At 38.6% G+C, this 15,146-nt stretch overlaps 1 non-coding gene across 1 annotated transcript; it reads right to left on the reverse strand.

The window, feature by feature from the left end:
* Window positions 1–6,277: 6,277 nt before the first annotated feature.
* LOC100476357 lies at window positions 6,278–7,217 on the reverse strand. Its single transcript, XR_004621388.1, has one exon. It is a non-coding gene; the product is annotated as an olfactory receptor 4C45 (transcript).
* Between the last annotated feature and the right edge of the window lie 7,929 nt (window positions 7,218–15,146).

The raw sequence follows: 15,146 nt of genomic DNA on the forward strand, positions 1-15,146 counted from the left end.
TCTAACAAAAACAACAGTTGCAAAGTTCCTAGGAAAAATAAACATTCTTTCATTTTGTCACACTCTGATAATCTAGTCAATAAAACTAGGTGTAATGGAGATCTTGAATTCTATACCTATTCATTTCTGCTGTTAGATAATAAAAGTATAATTGAGGCAGTTTTCCAGTCAACTAGTAAATATGAAGTCACGGTGAGGCTTACTAAAAAATAGCCTATTTTCCCCCTAATTTGCCACAATTTTCTCTGAGGAGACATTCTGGAAAACCATACTTACTTCAGTCGAAATTTGACAAGCACTTTTTAGTCCAGTTAAGATACCAGCTAACATAATGGAGTCATCTTTGTGCTGCCTTATTTTTTGTTGCCTGAATCCTGATTAGCAGTGGCTCAACTAATTTATGAATGCTCCTTATTTTTGAAAAATTTCAACTTGCTAGAATAAACATGAGTAAATATAGAAGAAAGAAGTTTTATGATTTAAAAATTACTTTTTTTTTTTTTTAACAAAGGTAGCAGAGTCCCCATTTTGGAGACTATGGTAAAACACCTTTCTCCCCAAATACATGTTTATTTTAAAATTCTGAATCTCAGGGCCCCTTGGTGGCTCAGTCGGTTCGCATCTGCCTTTGGCTTAGGTCATGATCCCAGGGTCCTGGGATCGAGCCCTGCGTCAGGCTCCCTGCTCAGCGGGGAGCCTGCTTCTCCGTCTCCCACTCCCCCTGCCTGTGGTCTCTCTCTCTCTCTGTCAGATGAATAAATCTTTAAAAAAAATTCTGAATCTAGGAAAACAAAGGTGGGCAATACACGTGCGCACACACACTTGTGCACATGTAAATCTGCCTATATGCCCTTACCCAGAGATAGTCGCCATCAGTGTTGGTAGATATCCTAGATGTCCTTTCATCCTCTCCTCTCCTCCTCCCTCACCTCCTCCCTCTTCCCATCCCTCCACTGCTCCTTCCATTTCTTCTATAAACATGATTAGGCCTCTGCCATCCTAAAAAGTTACTCTTTGGGATTAAATGCTTTCTTTGTTGAGTTTACAAGGCAGTTTAAACAAACTTTTCTGATCATTGGTTTCCTTGTCCAAAAATGGGCATTTTAATCCTTCGTGTATACCTTGTGAGACACAAATGTGCTCTAAGGGCACAGCCCTTAGACATCTGACAAATGTCAATGCCCTTCCCTGCCAGTGGGCAACAGAAGAAGAAAGGCTGGAAATAGTACAAGTTTCCAAATGTTAAGTACTGTTGAAAACATGCTCGTGGAGTAAAAACAGAAGAACTGCACTGGAGAACTTTACTCCACAGCTTATTGTGACGTGGCTACTGGCAAGTTACTTGGAAATACAGTTTTTCACCTGTCGTGAGCTTTCTTCCCTCAGTGAAGGTTTTTTTTTNGACTTCACGTGCCCTCTTTAATGCCCATCACCCAGTGACTTCATCCCATACCTACCTCCCCTCCAGCAGCCCTCAGTTTGTTTCTTACAGTTATGAGTCTCCTAAGGGGGATGCCTGGGTGCCTCAGTCAGTTAAGCAACTGCCTTTGGCTGAGGTCATGATCTTGGGGTCCTGGGATGGAGTCTTGCATTGAGCTCCTTGCTCAGCAGGGAGCCTGCTTCTCCTTCTGCCTGGCACTGCCCCTGCTTGTGCTCTATTTCTCTCTCTCTCTCTCTGACAAATAAATAAATAAAAAAAGAGCCTCTTAAGGTTTGTCTTGCTCTCTGATTTTGTCTAATTTCCCTCCTCCCTTTTGCTATGATCCTCTGTTTTATTTCTTAAATTCCACATATGAGTGAAACCATATGATAATTTTCTTTCTTTGATCATCATCCTTATTCTTACATTATCCTGTTTTATCTTATCTTTCTTGGGAGCTACAGTTTCATCTTGAAAAGATAAGTTTGATATTTTAAACATAATGTTGCTTGCATATATTTATAAGATGGTCACCCACAGGAAATTATGGCAAAACATCTATATTTTAGAATTTATTATTGGAGTATAATTGAGAAACAGTTATGTTGGTTTCATGTGTACAACAGAGTGATTCGACAGTTCTATACATTATTCAGTGCTCACCAAGATAAGTGTAGTTATCCATCTATCACCATACAACAGTATTACAATATCATTGATTTTATTCCTTATGCTGTACTTTTCATCACCTTGACTTGTTTATTTTATAATGAAATTTGTACCTTTTAATCCCCTTTACCTATTTCACCCTTCCCCAGACAACTACCTCTGGCAACCACCACTGGCAACCACCACTTCGTTCTCTTACTTAAGAGTCTGTTGGTTTGTTTGTTTTGGGAAAACACTTATTTTCAAAAGGCCTTCATGTAGAGTGAGATCTAACCTGNACTTATTTTCAAAAGGCCTTCATGTAGAGTGAGATCTAACCTGGTATAAAGTCCTGAGAACGTGACAAATGTCAGCATCACATGGTATTCAAATCCCTGGTTGTGAAATCACCTTCTGAAGACAAGTTGCTGAGCTCTTCCTCAGGAATCCCAAGCTCTATACAGAGAGGTCTGTTGGTCTCTGGTACTGGGCTTTCATTCAGGAGCAGCAGAAGGGGATCCATCATTAGTGAGAGCTTTTGAAATAAGTTCTTCTCAGATATCTCACAGTTGCCCCAACCAGGTCCCCCATTTGTTACTGCAGAGACGTTTAAGGGCATTTGTATCCCAGGCGAGGGAGTTGGTGGGGGGCTAGCTTTTAGTGTCCAGAGATCTGTTCACAGGTCCCATTTGTTTCCTTGCCGAGATAGTAACTCACCGCTATGTTGTCCCTACTCATACGCAGATACCTTTTATGACTTATTTTGAAGTGAAGTGAGGCTGGCACAGATGTTTGGCCCTCCTGTGATCATGGTTAGTGAATGATGGTTTGTAGTGGTGTTCTTGGACTCCTCTTGTCAGCAGCTGTTGTCTCTGGCATACTTTCTGTGCTGGTGACATCTCTGAAGGCTGAAACCTGTCTGAGCAATTTCAATTTTTAGCTGATTCATTTTTTCAATCTAAATCAATTAATTCTTACAACTTAGGAGACTATGTAATGCTATTTCCATTTTACAGATGAAAAAATCTGTAGACAGATGAAGCAAATTACATAAAGGAGGCTAATTAATGCAGGAGACAGGATGAGAAATCAAGCCTATTTGATTGAAAGCTCTTAATCTCTGACTTCAAAGCATCTGACTATTTCTGAATCTCTCCTAGAATTTCATTTGTACATGTTATGAATTTTCTGTAATCCAGATCCATGGTCATTGTTCAGTTTTGTGACACAGTCTTGTTCTTACATCACTGGTTATTTCCTGCCCAGGATCCCATGGGTATGTTCACCCTTACGTTCAAACAGGGAAATGTTTTAAACACAGGTAAGTTCCCCAGGTTTGAACTTACATTAATGAAAGAAATATGGACAAAAAAATACCGCCTCCAAAGCATATAAATGAGTGGGTAGGTCAGGACATTGTTCACAGAAGGTGCTCGACAAACATTAGTGGTCCTCATCCGCATCATAAGCATCATCATTCTTATTTTTTTATCTTATTTAAGTTCAATTAATTAACATATAGTGTATCATTATTTTCCCTTGTAGAGTTCAGTGATTCATCAGTTGCGTGTAACACGCAGTGCTCATGACTTCACGTGCCCTCTTTAATGCCCATCACCCAGTGACTTCATCCCATACCTACCTCCCCTCCAGCAGCCCTCAGTTTGTTTCTTACAGTTATGAGTCTCCTAAGGGGGATGCCTGGGTGCCTCAGTCAGTTAAGCAACTGCCTTTGGCTGAGGTCATGATCTTGGGGTCCTGGGATGGAGTCTTGCATTGAGCTCCTTGCTCAGCAGGGAGCCTGCTTCTCCTTCTGCCTGCCACTGCCCCTGCTTGTGCTCTATTTCTCTCTCTCTCTCTCTCTGACAAATAAATAAATAAAAAAAGAGCCTCTTAAGGTTTGTCTTGCTCTCTGATTTTGTCTAATTTCCCTCCTCCCTTTTGCTATGATCCTCTGTTTTATTTCTTAAATTCCACATATGAGTGAAACCATATGATAATTTTCTTTCTTTGATCATCATCCTTATTCTTACATTATCCTGTTTTATCTTATCTTTCTTGGGAGCTACAGTTTCATCTTGAAAAGATAAGTTTGATATTTTAAACATAATGTTGCTTGCATATATTTATAAGATGGTCACCCACAGGAAATTATGGCAAAACATCTATATTTTAGAATTTATTATTGGAGTATAATTGAGAAACAGTTATGTTGGTTTCATGTGTACAACAGAGTGATTCGACAGTTCTATACATTATTCAGTGCTCACCAAGATAAGTGTAGTTATCCATCTATCACCATACAACAGTATTACAATATCATTGATTTTATTCCTTATGCTGTACTTTTCATCACCTTGACTTGTTTATTTTATAATGAAATTTGTACCTTTTAATCCCCTTTACCTATTTCACCCTTCCCCAGACAACTACCTCTGGCAACCACCACTGGCAACCACCACTTCGTTCTCTTACTTAAGAGTCTGTTGGTTTGTTTGTTTTGGGAAAACACTTATTTTCAAAAGGCCTTCATGTAGAGTGAGATCTAACCTGGTATAAAGTCCTGAGAACGTGACAAATGTCAGCATCACATGGTATTCAAATCCCTGGTTGTGAAATCACCTTCTGAAGACAAGTTGCTGAGCTCTTCCTCAGGAATCCCAAGCTCTATACAGAGAGGTCTGTTGGTCTCTGGTACTGGGCTTTCATTCAGGAGCAGCAGAAGGGGATCCATCATTAGTGAGAGCTTTTGAAATAAGTTCTTCTCAGATATCTCACAGTTGCCCCAACCAGGTCCCCCATTTGTTACTGCAGAGACGTTTAAGGGCATTTGTATCCCAGGCGAGGGAGTTGGTGGGGGGCTAGCTTTTAGTGTCCAGAGATCTGTTCACAGGTCCCATTTGTTTCCTTGCCGAGATAGTAACTCACCGCTATGTTGTCCCTACTCATACGCAGATACCTTTTATGACTTATTTTGAAGTGAAGTGAGGCTGGCACAGATGTTTGGCCCTCCTGTGATCATGGTTAGTGAATGATGGTTTGTAGTGGTGTTCTTGGACTCCTCTTGTCAGCAGCTGTTGTCTCTGGCATACTTTCTGTGCTGGTGACATCTCTGAAGGCTGAAACCTGTCTGAGCAATTTCAATTTTTAGCTGATTCATTTTTTCAATCTAAATCAATTAATTCTTACAACTTAGGAGACTATGTAATGCTATTTCCATTTTACAGATGAAAAAATCTGTAGACAGATGAAGCAAATTACATAAAGGAGGCTAATTAATGCAGGAGACAGGATGAGAAATCAAGCCTATTTGATTGAAAGCTCTTAATCTCTGACTTCAAAGCATCTGACTATTTCTGAATCTCTCCTAGAATTTCATTTGTACATGTTATGAATTTTCTGTAATCCAGATCCATGGTCATTGTTCAGTTTTGTGACACAGTCTTGTTCTTACATCACTGGTTATTTCCTGCCCAGATTCCTGTTCAGATTCTTCCTTTGTTACGTCTAAAACTTGACTTTAACATACAGATATTTTCTGCCTTAACTCTACAGACTTGATCAGTTATATTTCTTTTGTATCAGCCAATGCTGCCTCTAATTCTTTCTGTAGATAATTGAATACTACAGGGAATGGTGGTGATGTAATTTTTAAAAAGTACCTTTGTGTGGAAGTGTTCTCTTCCTGGGACTGAAGACTCCTTGGTGTTCTATACTTTTTTGCATATATAATTTTACTCTTTTAAAATAAAACTTCATTCTAGCTGTAGTGCAGGGTGTAAAGAGTGTTCAAGAATATTGGTGCTTATCTGTTTCATACCCACAATCAGGGCAACATTATGACTTTTGTGGCCCCTTGCTACTTTTGTCCTCTTGAGTCCTTCTCCTCCATTAAAAATATTAAAATTATATATTATGACTGCATTGGTATAAATATGACTGTACTGCAAGTTGTATTTGGATTATATTCGTTATTTCTTCTTACTTTAAAAGAATTAACCATTTCAAGGGCTCCTAGAATTATTGTGGGCTCTAGGTACCATGCCTACTTTGCCTTAATGGGTATGTTGGTCCTGCCCACAATATATATGCCCGTGAAGAAAACTGATCCAGACAGGTAATTGTCCCAATTTTAATCAACTAAAAATGGGAATAAATCTCTCTAAATTATCACTAGATGTTTTTATGTAAATTCTCTAATCCCAAGATTCATTTATCACCAATTTTCATTATTTGCCCCTGGAGTTTCTTCATGACATTTTTCACTTCTGCATTTCTGAGGGTGTAAATTAAAGGGTTCAACATAGGAGTTACTATGGTATAAAACACAGTCACAGCTTTGTCAGCAGGGAAGGAGGTCATGGGTCTCAGGTACAGAAATGAACAAGGTACAAAGAATAAGATGACAACAGTAACATGAGAAGCACAGGTAGACAGGGCTTTGCGACGCCCTTCAGAGCTATGGGTCCTCAGAGAGCACAGGATGACAATGTAAGAAGCNGACAATATAAGAAGCAACCAACATAGAAAAAATGAGAAAACACACTGATCCACTGTTGGCAACAATCAAGGGCCCCAAAATATGAGTGTCTGTACAGGCTAGTTCCAGGAGAGGTATTAAATCACACATAAAATGGTCAATGACATTGGGGCCACAGAATGGTAACTGCACCATGAACAAAACCTGGATCCCTCCATGAAGAAAGCCTAAAATCCCAGCCATTCCCAGCAAGAAAGCACAGACAGGTCGGCTCATGATAGTAATGTAATGCAATGGCTTACAGATGGCTACATAGCGGTCATAGGCCATGGCAACTAATACAATGATCTCAGCTCCAGCAAAGAAATGTTCAGCAAAGAGTTGAGTCATGCAGCCATTGAAGGATACGGTGTTCTTGTCAGAGATCAAGTCAAAGATCATTTTGGGTACTATGGAAGAAGAGTAGAAAGCATCTAAAATGGACAAGTAGGACAGAAAAAAGTACATGGGAGAACCCAGGGCTGGGCTGATGAAGATGGTGACCGAGATGAGCACGTTACCTGCCAGTGTGATCAAGTATGCAATTAAAAACACAGCAAATAAGAATTTCTGCAGTTCTGGATTCTGGGTCAGGCCCAGCAGAATGAATTCTGTTACATTGCTCATTCTTTCCCTGGAGTCAGCTTGGGTTATGAGCACATGTTCCATCTGGAAAGATCACAGAAATTCTGAGTAGTGGTTTTAATTCAACACTGACATCTTCCATTACTTCTTTAGTCCAGGCCTCTGGGATTGATGGAAGCACTCCTTCCACTCACCTCAACCACTTTGGAAATAGTTGTAAAAAAGAACAGAAAGTCGTTAAATTTCTCTTATTAATACAAATTGAACAGTGACAATATGTTACAAGAGCCAAAATAGGGGTGCCTGGATGGCTCAGTAGGTTAAGTGTTTGTCCTTGGCTCAGGCCCTGGTCCCAGGGTCCTGGAATTGAGCCCAGGGTCAGGGTCTCTGCTCAGATGGGAGTCTGCTTCTCTCTCTGCTTCTCCTCCTCTTTGTGTGATCTCTCTCTAACAATCAATCAATCAATCTTTAAAGAAAATGAATAATGCTCTGGAATACATCTCTAATCCCAGTCACATTTTATAAGTGGAATTAAATGAGTCATGAAGTTTCCCTGAATTTCTTATTATTGAGACAGAAATGTTATCTAAGATAATATAATTTTTCTTTTGATATAAATTTAATCAATTAAGACAAACTTGAAGTTTTCATTGCTAATTGGTGGAAAAATTGAACATATACAAGAATGTATTCTTTGATTGAATGATCTGTACATAGATTTCCAATAGTGAGTACATGTTACACATGATCATAGGATATTTTATTCCTTCTCCCCCTCACTTTCTCCTTTCCCTATCCCTGCCAAAAAAACATAATGACATATTTTTCCTCAAAAGTTTCTGGACACAGAATTCAGCATCATGACCTTTTAGCTTCAATGAAGGTTAGGAAAGTATCTTTTGTTTCCCAGGAAGCTCAGTCAGTTGTTTCTTCTCTGTCCACGACTGCTATAGGTGGAACTACGTGCTTCATCATCCTTAATAGATTTAAAGCACAAATTCTAACCTCCATGTGGCAATATGGAAGTCATGAAAAGGAGTTTCAAATAATCAGGTGTAGAAACCTACTGAAGCAAACTACTTCGCCATACATGTGCATCACAGTGTTACAAAATGACCTTAGTAGTTCTCAACAGCATCTTGTAGCAGGATTATAGATCTGTTTTCTACTGATACGTTCATGTCATCATGTTCAGATTCATCTTTAGAGAAACAGATTACCTTCAGTTCACAGCATCTAGCTATAAAAAGTATTTGGTGAGGGGTGCCTGGGTGGCACAGCGGTTAGGCATCTGCCTTCGGCTCAGGGCGTGATCCCAGCGTTATGGGAGCCTGCTTCTTCCTCTCCCGCTCCCCCTGATTGTGTTCCCTCTCGCTAGCTGTCTCTATCTCTGTCGAATAAATAAAAAATCTTTAAAAAAAAGTATTTGGTGAAAATAATTTGGGTAAATTAAGTTAATCTGTTTAAAATTTGGGGAAAAAGATTTAGTTATTACTGACCTGGATCTAGTTGATTGTGGATTCCACGGTTTTCAAATTGCACCCGGTCATTGTTTTCTTCGGCTGAGGGCATTTCCCCACAGCTGCAAATACAGTCTGTCAACTAACAATTGGCACTGCAGTTCTCTCTCAGACAACTCCTCCAGAACTGGTCATTTTTGCTTATTTTGGATCCCATTATCAGTCTGAACGTACCCAGAAATGAGCTGTTTCAGTTAGGAAACTTCAATTCTCTAGGATTTAATTTCTACTCACTTTCTTGGCCTCTTATGAAAGTGTAGACACATCTTCAAAATGCATATATTTCTCAGATCTCAGAACCATATTTAAAGTAAAATTAATGGCAGAAAAGAAAAAACTTCACATCAGAAAACACTAGTATATGGAACTATAAAATGTGGAAGTGCATCAGATCCACTTGATTGGATATATATATATTTTTCAAATCCTTCCAAATTTATGTTTCCCAACAAGTTCATGAGAGTGTGGAGAGAATTCTTTTTATTCCTCCTTTTAACCCCCTTATCTTGGGAGCAGTGTCTCCCATATGAATCTTAAGCTTGTTGGTATATGCTCTGCCTTTGTCATTTCGTTAAATGTCCTGTAATTCTTTCTTCATAGATGCTAGAGAAATACTTAAATAGACTTTGGTATTGCATTGACCTCTCAAGGCCTCAGAGGATTAGTAATTGGTCCTGTTGGAATCTTTGCTGGAAGCATCAGCCACCGTCTTTCATTTGCTCCTACTTGGCCCCCACAAGCATTATTAGAGGCCAGTTTTAGAAATGCAGTTGCACTTTGGTGAAACATGTGTCTGTGGGTATAGTTTGGGATGATATGTTGGTAAAAAAAGTTGGAAAACTTCCTGATAGGGCTTTGTTGTTCATTTTGACATTGTTGAGCCTGGCATAGGATAGTGGGTGGTTGTAGGCATAGGTCAGAGTTCAGAGATTGGATTTCTCTCTGAAAACCTGTCTGTTCTAACTCATGTGGTTGTCCTGAGAATGGAGGTGCCAGTTTTCAAGGTCATGTGCCATGTTACACTGGGAGAGTGACATTTTTGTTAGTGACTGACAAAGGAGACTCAGATGGCAGAATTCTCAGCTACCGAGATTGGCTACTTTATGAGTCATAGATCTATCAACTTCCTTTGGTGTGTGTATCTAGATGAAAGATCCTCATGGTGTGTTCATGGGAATATAGGTTATCTCTCTATTCCACACAGAAGGAATTGTGGAGATTTACATTAAAGAGCAGTGCTTCCACATGGGAGGCGTTGAGAAAATCACACCAATGTAAGCATTATATATAAAGACATTCAGAGGTAGGGGATGGAAACAGTATAGAAAGGAGGCTCCACTATAATCTTCTCTCCCTCAGTCTCTGAGGTGTGGAAGAGCTGGATGAAGTCCTGCACAAATCACCTTGAAAAAAATTAACCTTTATCTGTAAGGTAACTGATACACTCCTAAAGTCCCGCACCCCAAATGGAAGGAGTGCCTTCAGCCCTCTCCTTAACAGTTAATAGTTTTGCTCACTCAACAGTCTGTTCTTCTCCCTTGTTTTTTTTTAACGTGGTAAGATACACATAATATAAAATATGCCATTTTAACCATTTTCATTTTTTTAATTTTTAAAGATTTTGTATAATTATTTTAGGTAGAAACAGTGAGAGGGAGAGGGAGAAGCAGACTCCCTGATGAGCAGAAACAGGACCAGGGGCTTGATCACAGGACCCCGGGATCATGACCTGAGCTGAAGGCAGACACTTAATCAACTGAGCCACCCAGGCGCCCATAACTATTTTCAAATGTATGGTTCAGTGTTATTAAGTACATTCACATTGTGTGCAAACATCACCACCAAGTATCTCCAGAGTGTTTCATCTTCCCATTCTAAAAATCTATATCCTTTAAACAATCACTGCTCATTTCTTCCATCTCCCAGTCAGAAAACACAGTTTGCTTTCTGGTTCATTGGGTTGGACTCTTTGAAAGATTTCATTTAAGTAGAATTACATAGTGTTTCTTCTATCACTGGCTTATTTTAATTAGAGTAACACTGTTCAAGTTTCAACCATGTTGTTACAAATGACATGATTTCCTTCCTTTTTGAGGCTGAAAAGTATTCCATGTCTATGTATACTACACTGTTTTAAAGATATGCATCTGCTGATGGTCGTTGAGGCTGTTTCCCCATCTTAGCTATTGGGAATAATGCTGAAACGAGCATAGGAGGGCCAAGAATTCCTTGAGATCCTGATGTCAGTAGTGTTGGATAAATACCCAGATGTGGGATTGTTGGATCATATGGTATTCCATTTTAATTTTTTGAGGAACCTCCATTCTGTTTTCTATAGTGACTGTACGAATTTACATTCGTACCCTTATTGAACAAGGGTTCCCTTTCTGCACATCCTTACTAATACTTGTCATCTCTTATATTTTTGATACTGGCCATTTTAACAGATGTGAAATGATATCTCATTGTGGTTTTGATTTGTATTTCCCTGATGATTAGTAACGTGGAGCATCTTTTCATTTATTGTTTTTTCATTTGTTATTTTCTTTGTGGGAATGTCTATGTTTAAATTTTTGTGGGTTTTGAAATATTTCTAAGTCCCCTTTTGATTTCTTCTTTGATCCATAGGTTGCACAATAATGTGTTATTAAATTTCCATGTATTCCTGAATTTTTCAGTTTTTCTTCTACTATTGATTTTGTTTCACTTCATTGTGTTCAGAAAAGATATTGTATGATTTCAATCCTCTTTAGTTTTTCAAGACTTGTTTTGTGACCTAATATACAATCTATCTTGCATCATCTTCCATGTGCACTTGAGAAGAATGCCTGTCTATTGCACTGCTATTGGATGGACTGTTCTGTATATGTCTGTTAGGTCCATTTGGTTAACAGAGTCGTTCAAGTCCATTGGGTTCTTACTGATATTCTGTCTATATGTTGTATCCATCTTTGAAAGTGCAGCATTGAAGTCTCAGTACTATTTTGTTTTTTTCCTTTCTGCCTTTAGATCTGTTAATATTTGCTTGATATATTTAGGTATTCTATGTTGGGTGCATAAATACTTATAATTATTATATCTTCCTGGTAAATTGACCCTCTTATCATTATATGAAGTCCTTATTTGTGACAGTTTTTGTTTTAGAATTTATTTTATCTGACATAAGTATAGTCCCTGCCCTCTTTCAGTTGCCATTCACATGGACTATCTTTTTTTTCTATCACTTCACTTTGAGACAATGTGTGTTCTTAAAGCTTAAGTGAGTCTATTAGAGACAGCATAGAGTAGGATTAAAAAAAATCCATGTAATCCCACTATGCCTTTTGACTGGAGAGTTTAACCCATTTACATATAAAGTAATTATTTATAGGTAAGGACTTAGTCTTGCGTTTTGTTTTCTGTGTGTCTTGTAGTTCTTCTGTCCTTCTTTTCCTTTCTTACTGCCTTCCCTTGAATTTTGTTCATTTCTTGGTATTGATATCCTTTCATGTTTTCTCTCTTTCTTTTGCAGAACTTTTGTCCTGGGTCAAACCTGGATCTCCTTTTCCTTGAGTTCTTTCTCTTAGAGTGGCACTATGTATCTCAGATTACTTCCCATTGCATTGTCTTTCAATTGGTCTGAAGTCTGTCATTCAAATTTGAATGCATACTGTTTCTTTCTGGCTTACTCAATTATCATTAACTCTCTTTTGTGCTAGATACTTTTGTTTCTATTAGCTAAGGTGGAAATCCATATAATGACAGCTACTTCAGTGGTGAAGTGGTGTGTAGTATGTTTTTGACAGAAAAATGTTCCACCAGTTATCTTCTGCTTGGGAATCATGTGCAATATTGTTCTATGGCTGTACCTGGAAGAATTTTGTATCCCTTTTTGGCTTTAGGCAGAGAAAATAATTTACTCTAGGAAGAGACCAGATTCCAGTGTAAATGATGCCTGTGGAATTGTGCAATAAGTCTGCATTAATTTGGAGATTAATTCTCTCTCATTATTTAAAACTCATTCATTTCTGGTTGATCCTTATTTCTCATCATAATAAATCTACTTTGAGTACATAGATTGGATTGAAAGTATGCATTTGTGCCTAAATACTTACACATTATGGCTTTTCATTGAAATAATTTTATTGTGTAATAATTTATTGTTAGACAAGAGAAACAGAAAGAAATACATGGGGGAGCCCAGGGCTCTGCTGGTGGTGATTGTCACGACAATGAGTAGGTTGCCTGCCACAGTGAGAAAGTAGATGACTACAAACACAGCGAACAAGTTTCTGTATATCTGGGTTCTGTGTCAGGCCAAGCAGGATGAATTCGGTCACGTTGTTCATTTGTTCTGTGAGTCCGCGTTGGTATCTGGATAACTGACTTGTCTGTGAATAGCACAGGGATTGCAGTTGTGGCAGATAAAGTTTGATGAAGCAAATCATTTCTGTCAGGATTGTTTCCTGTGAGACTGATGGTAACCCCAAGTAGATGAACTCAGAATTAAAGTTGGGCCATATTAGTAGTTATATAATGAACACCTAGCCTCTACCCTCTGAGAGACTCAGACACACAGTCATATGCACGGATACATTCACACATGCACTCATCTATATACACAACTACAGGTTTACAAATGTTGGTCCTTCCCTGTAATTGCACATGGATTGGTATTCTCTGAACACCTGCCATAGTATTTTCTCCCCTAGGAAAGCGAGAATGAGAGGAGGACTAGAGGAAGGGCAGAGGCTTGAATTCATGAGAGGCTACTGCCCTGTGTCTCTTCTCTAGTCACCTGTGGTGCTGAGGCTGAGATGCAGTTGTTTTTCTTGGTGTTTGTTTGTACCTTGTTTCTGGGTGACCATAAAACATCAGATGAATTCCGTTTGAATTAAGAATAATGTAGTCATATTTCAGAAACAGTTAAGTGAATGTTTGAGGCTCCAGTAAGATATACCAGGCACTTAGATTTGTGAGCTTACAACACATTTAAACAGAATTGTCTAAGAGCATCATGAAACAGGAAAAAGGAAGAATATCCTAAGGAGGAGGAAACAGCTTATGTCAGATAAAATAAATTCTAAAATGAAAACTGTCACAAATAAGGACTTCATGTAATGAAAAAAGGGTCAATTTACCAGGAAGATATAATATATGTGCCAGTACCATGCTATCTTTGTGATCACAGCTTTGTAGTACAGCTTGAAATCTGGCATTGTGATGCCTCCAGCTTTGTTTTTCCTTTTCAACAATTCCTTGGCGATTCGGGGTCTTTTCTGGTTCTACACAAATTTAAGAGCTGTTTTTTCCAGCTCTTTGAAAAATATCATTGGTATTTTGATCTGGATGGCATTGAAAGTGTAGATTTCTCTGGGTAGATTAGAGCAGAGATCAATGAATTAGAAGCCAGGAGCACAGTAGAGCAGATCAACAAAACTAGAAGCTGGTTCTCTGAAAGAATAAGTAAGATTGATAAGCCACTGGCCAGACTTATTCAAAAGAATAGAGAAAGGACCCAAATTAATAAAATTATGAATGAAAGGGGAGAGATCACGAACAACACGAATGAAATAGGAAGGATCATTAGAAACTATTATCAACAACTATATGGCAATAAATTAAGCAACCTGGAAGAAATGCATGCCTGCCTGGAAACCTATAAACTACCAAGACTGAAACAGGAAGAAATTGATTATTTAAATAGACTGATTAATTATGAAGGGATTGAAACAGTGATCAAAAACCTCCCCAAAAACAAGTGTCCAGGGCCTTATGGATTCCCTGGGGAATTCTACCAAACATTCAAAGAAGAAATAATACCTATTCTCCTGAAGCTGTTTCAAAAAATAGGAACAGAAGGAAAACTACCAAACTCATTCTATGAGGCCAGTATTACCTTGATCCCCAAACCAGGCAAAGACCCCATCAAAAAGGAGAATTACAGACTGATATCCCTGATGAACACGGATGCCAAAATTCTCAACAAGATCCTAGCTAACAGGATCCAACAGTACATTAAAAGGATTTTCCATCATGACCAAGTGGGGTTCATCCCTGGGATGCAAGGGTGGTTCAACATTTGCAAATTGGTCAGTGTGATAGATCACATCAACAAGAAAAGAGTCAAGAACCATATGAACCTCTCAATTGATGCAGAAAAAGCATTTGACAAATGATAATCCTTTCCTGATTAAAACCCTTCAGAGTGTGGGGATAGAGGGTACATTCCTCAATCTCATAAAAACCATCTATGAAAAGCCTACAACGAATATCATTCTCAACAGGAAAAGCTGAAAGCCTTTCCCTTAAGATCAGGAACATGACAAGGATGCCCACTCTCGCTGTTATTATTATTCAACATAGTACTAGAAGTCCTTGCAACAGCAATCAGACAATAAAAAGGGGTAAAAGGTATCCAAATCGGCAAAGAAGAAGTCAAACTGTCTCTCTTCGCAGATGACATGATACTCTA

The sequence above is a fragment of the Ailuropoda melanoleuca genome, chromosome 16 (genome assembly GCF_002007445.2).
Source record: "Ailuropoda melanoleuca isolate Jingjing chromosome 16, ASM200744v2, whole genome shotgun sequence".
Lineage (NCBI taxonomy): Eukaryota > Metazoa > Chordata > Mammalia > Carnivora > Ursidae > Ailuropoda > Ailuropoda melanoleuca.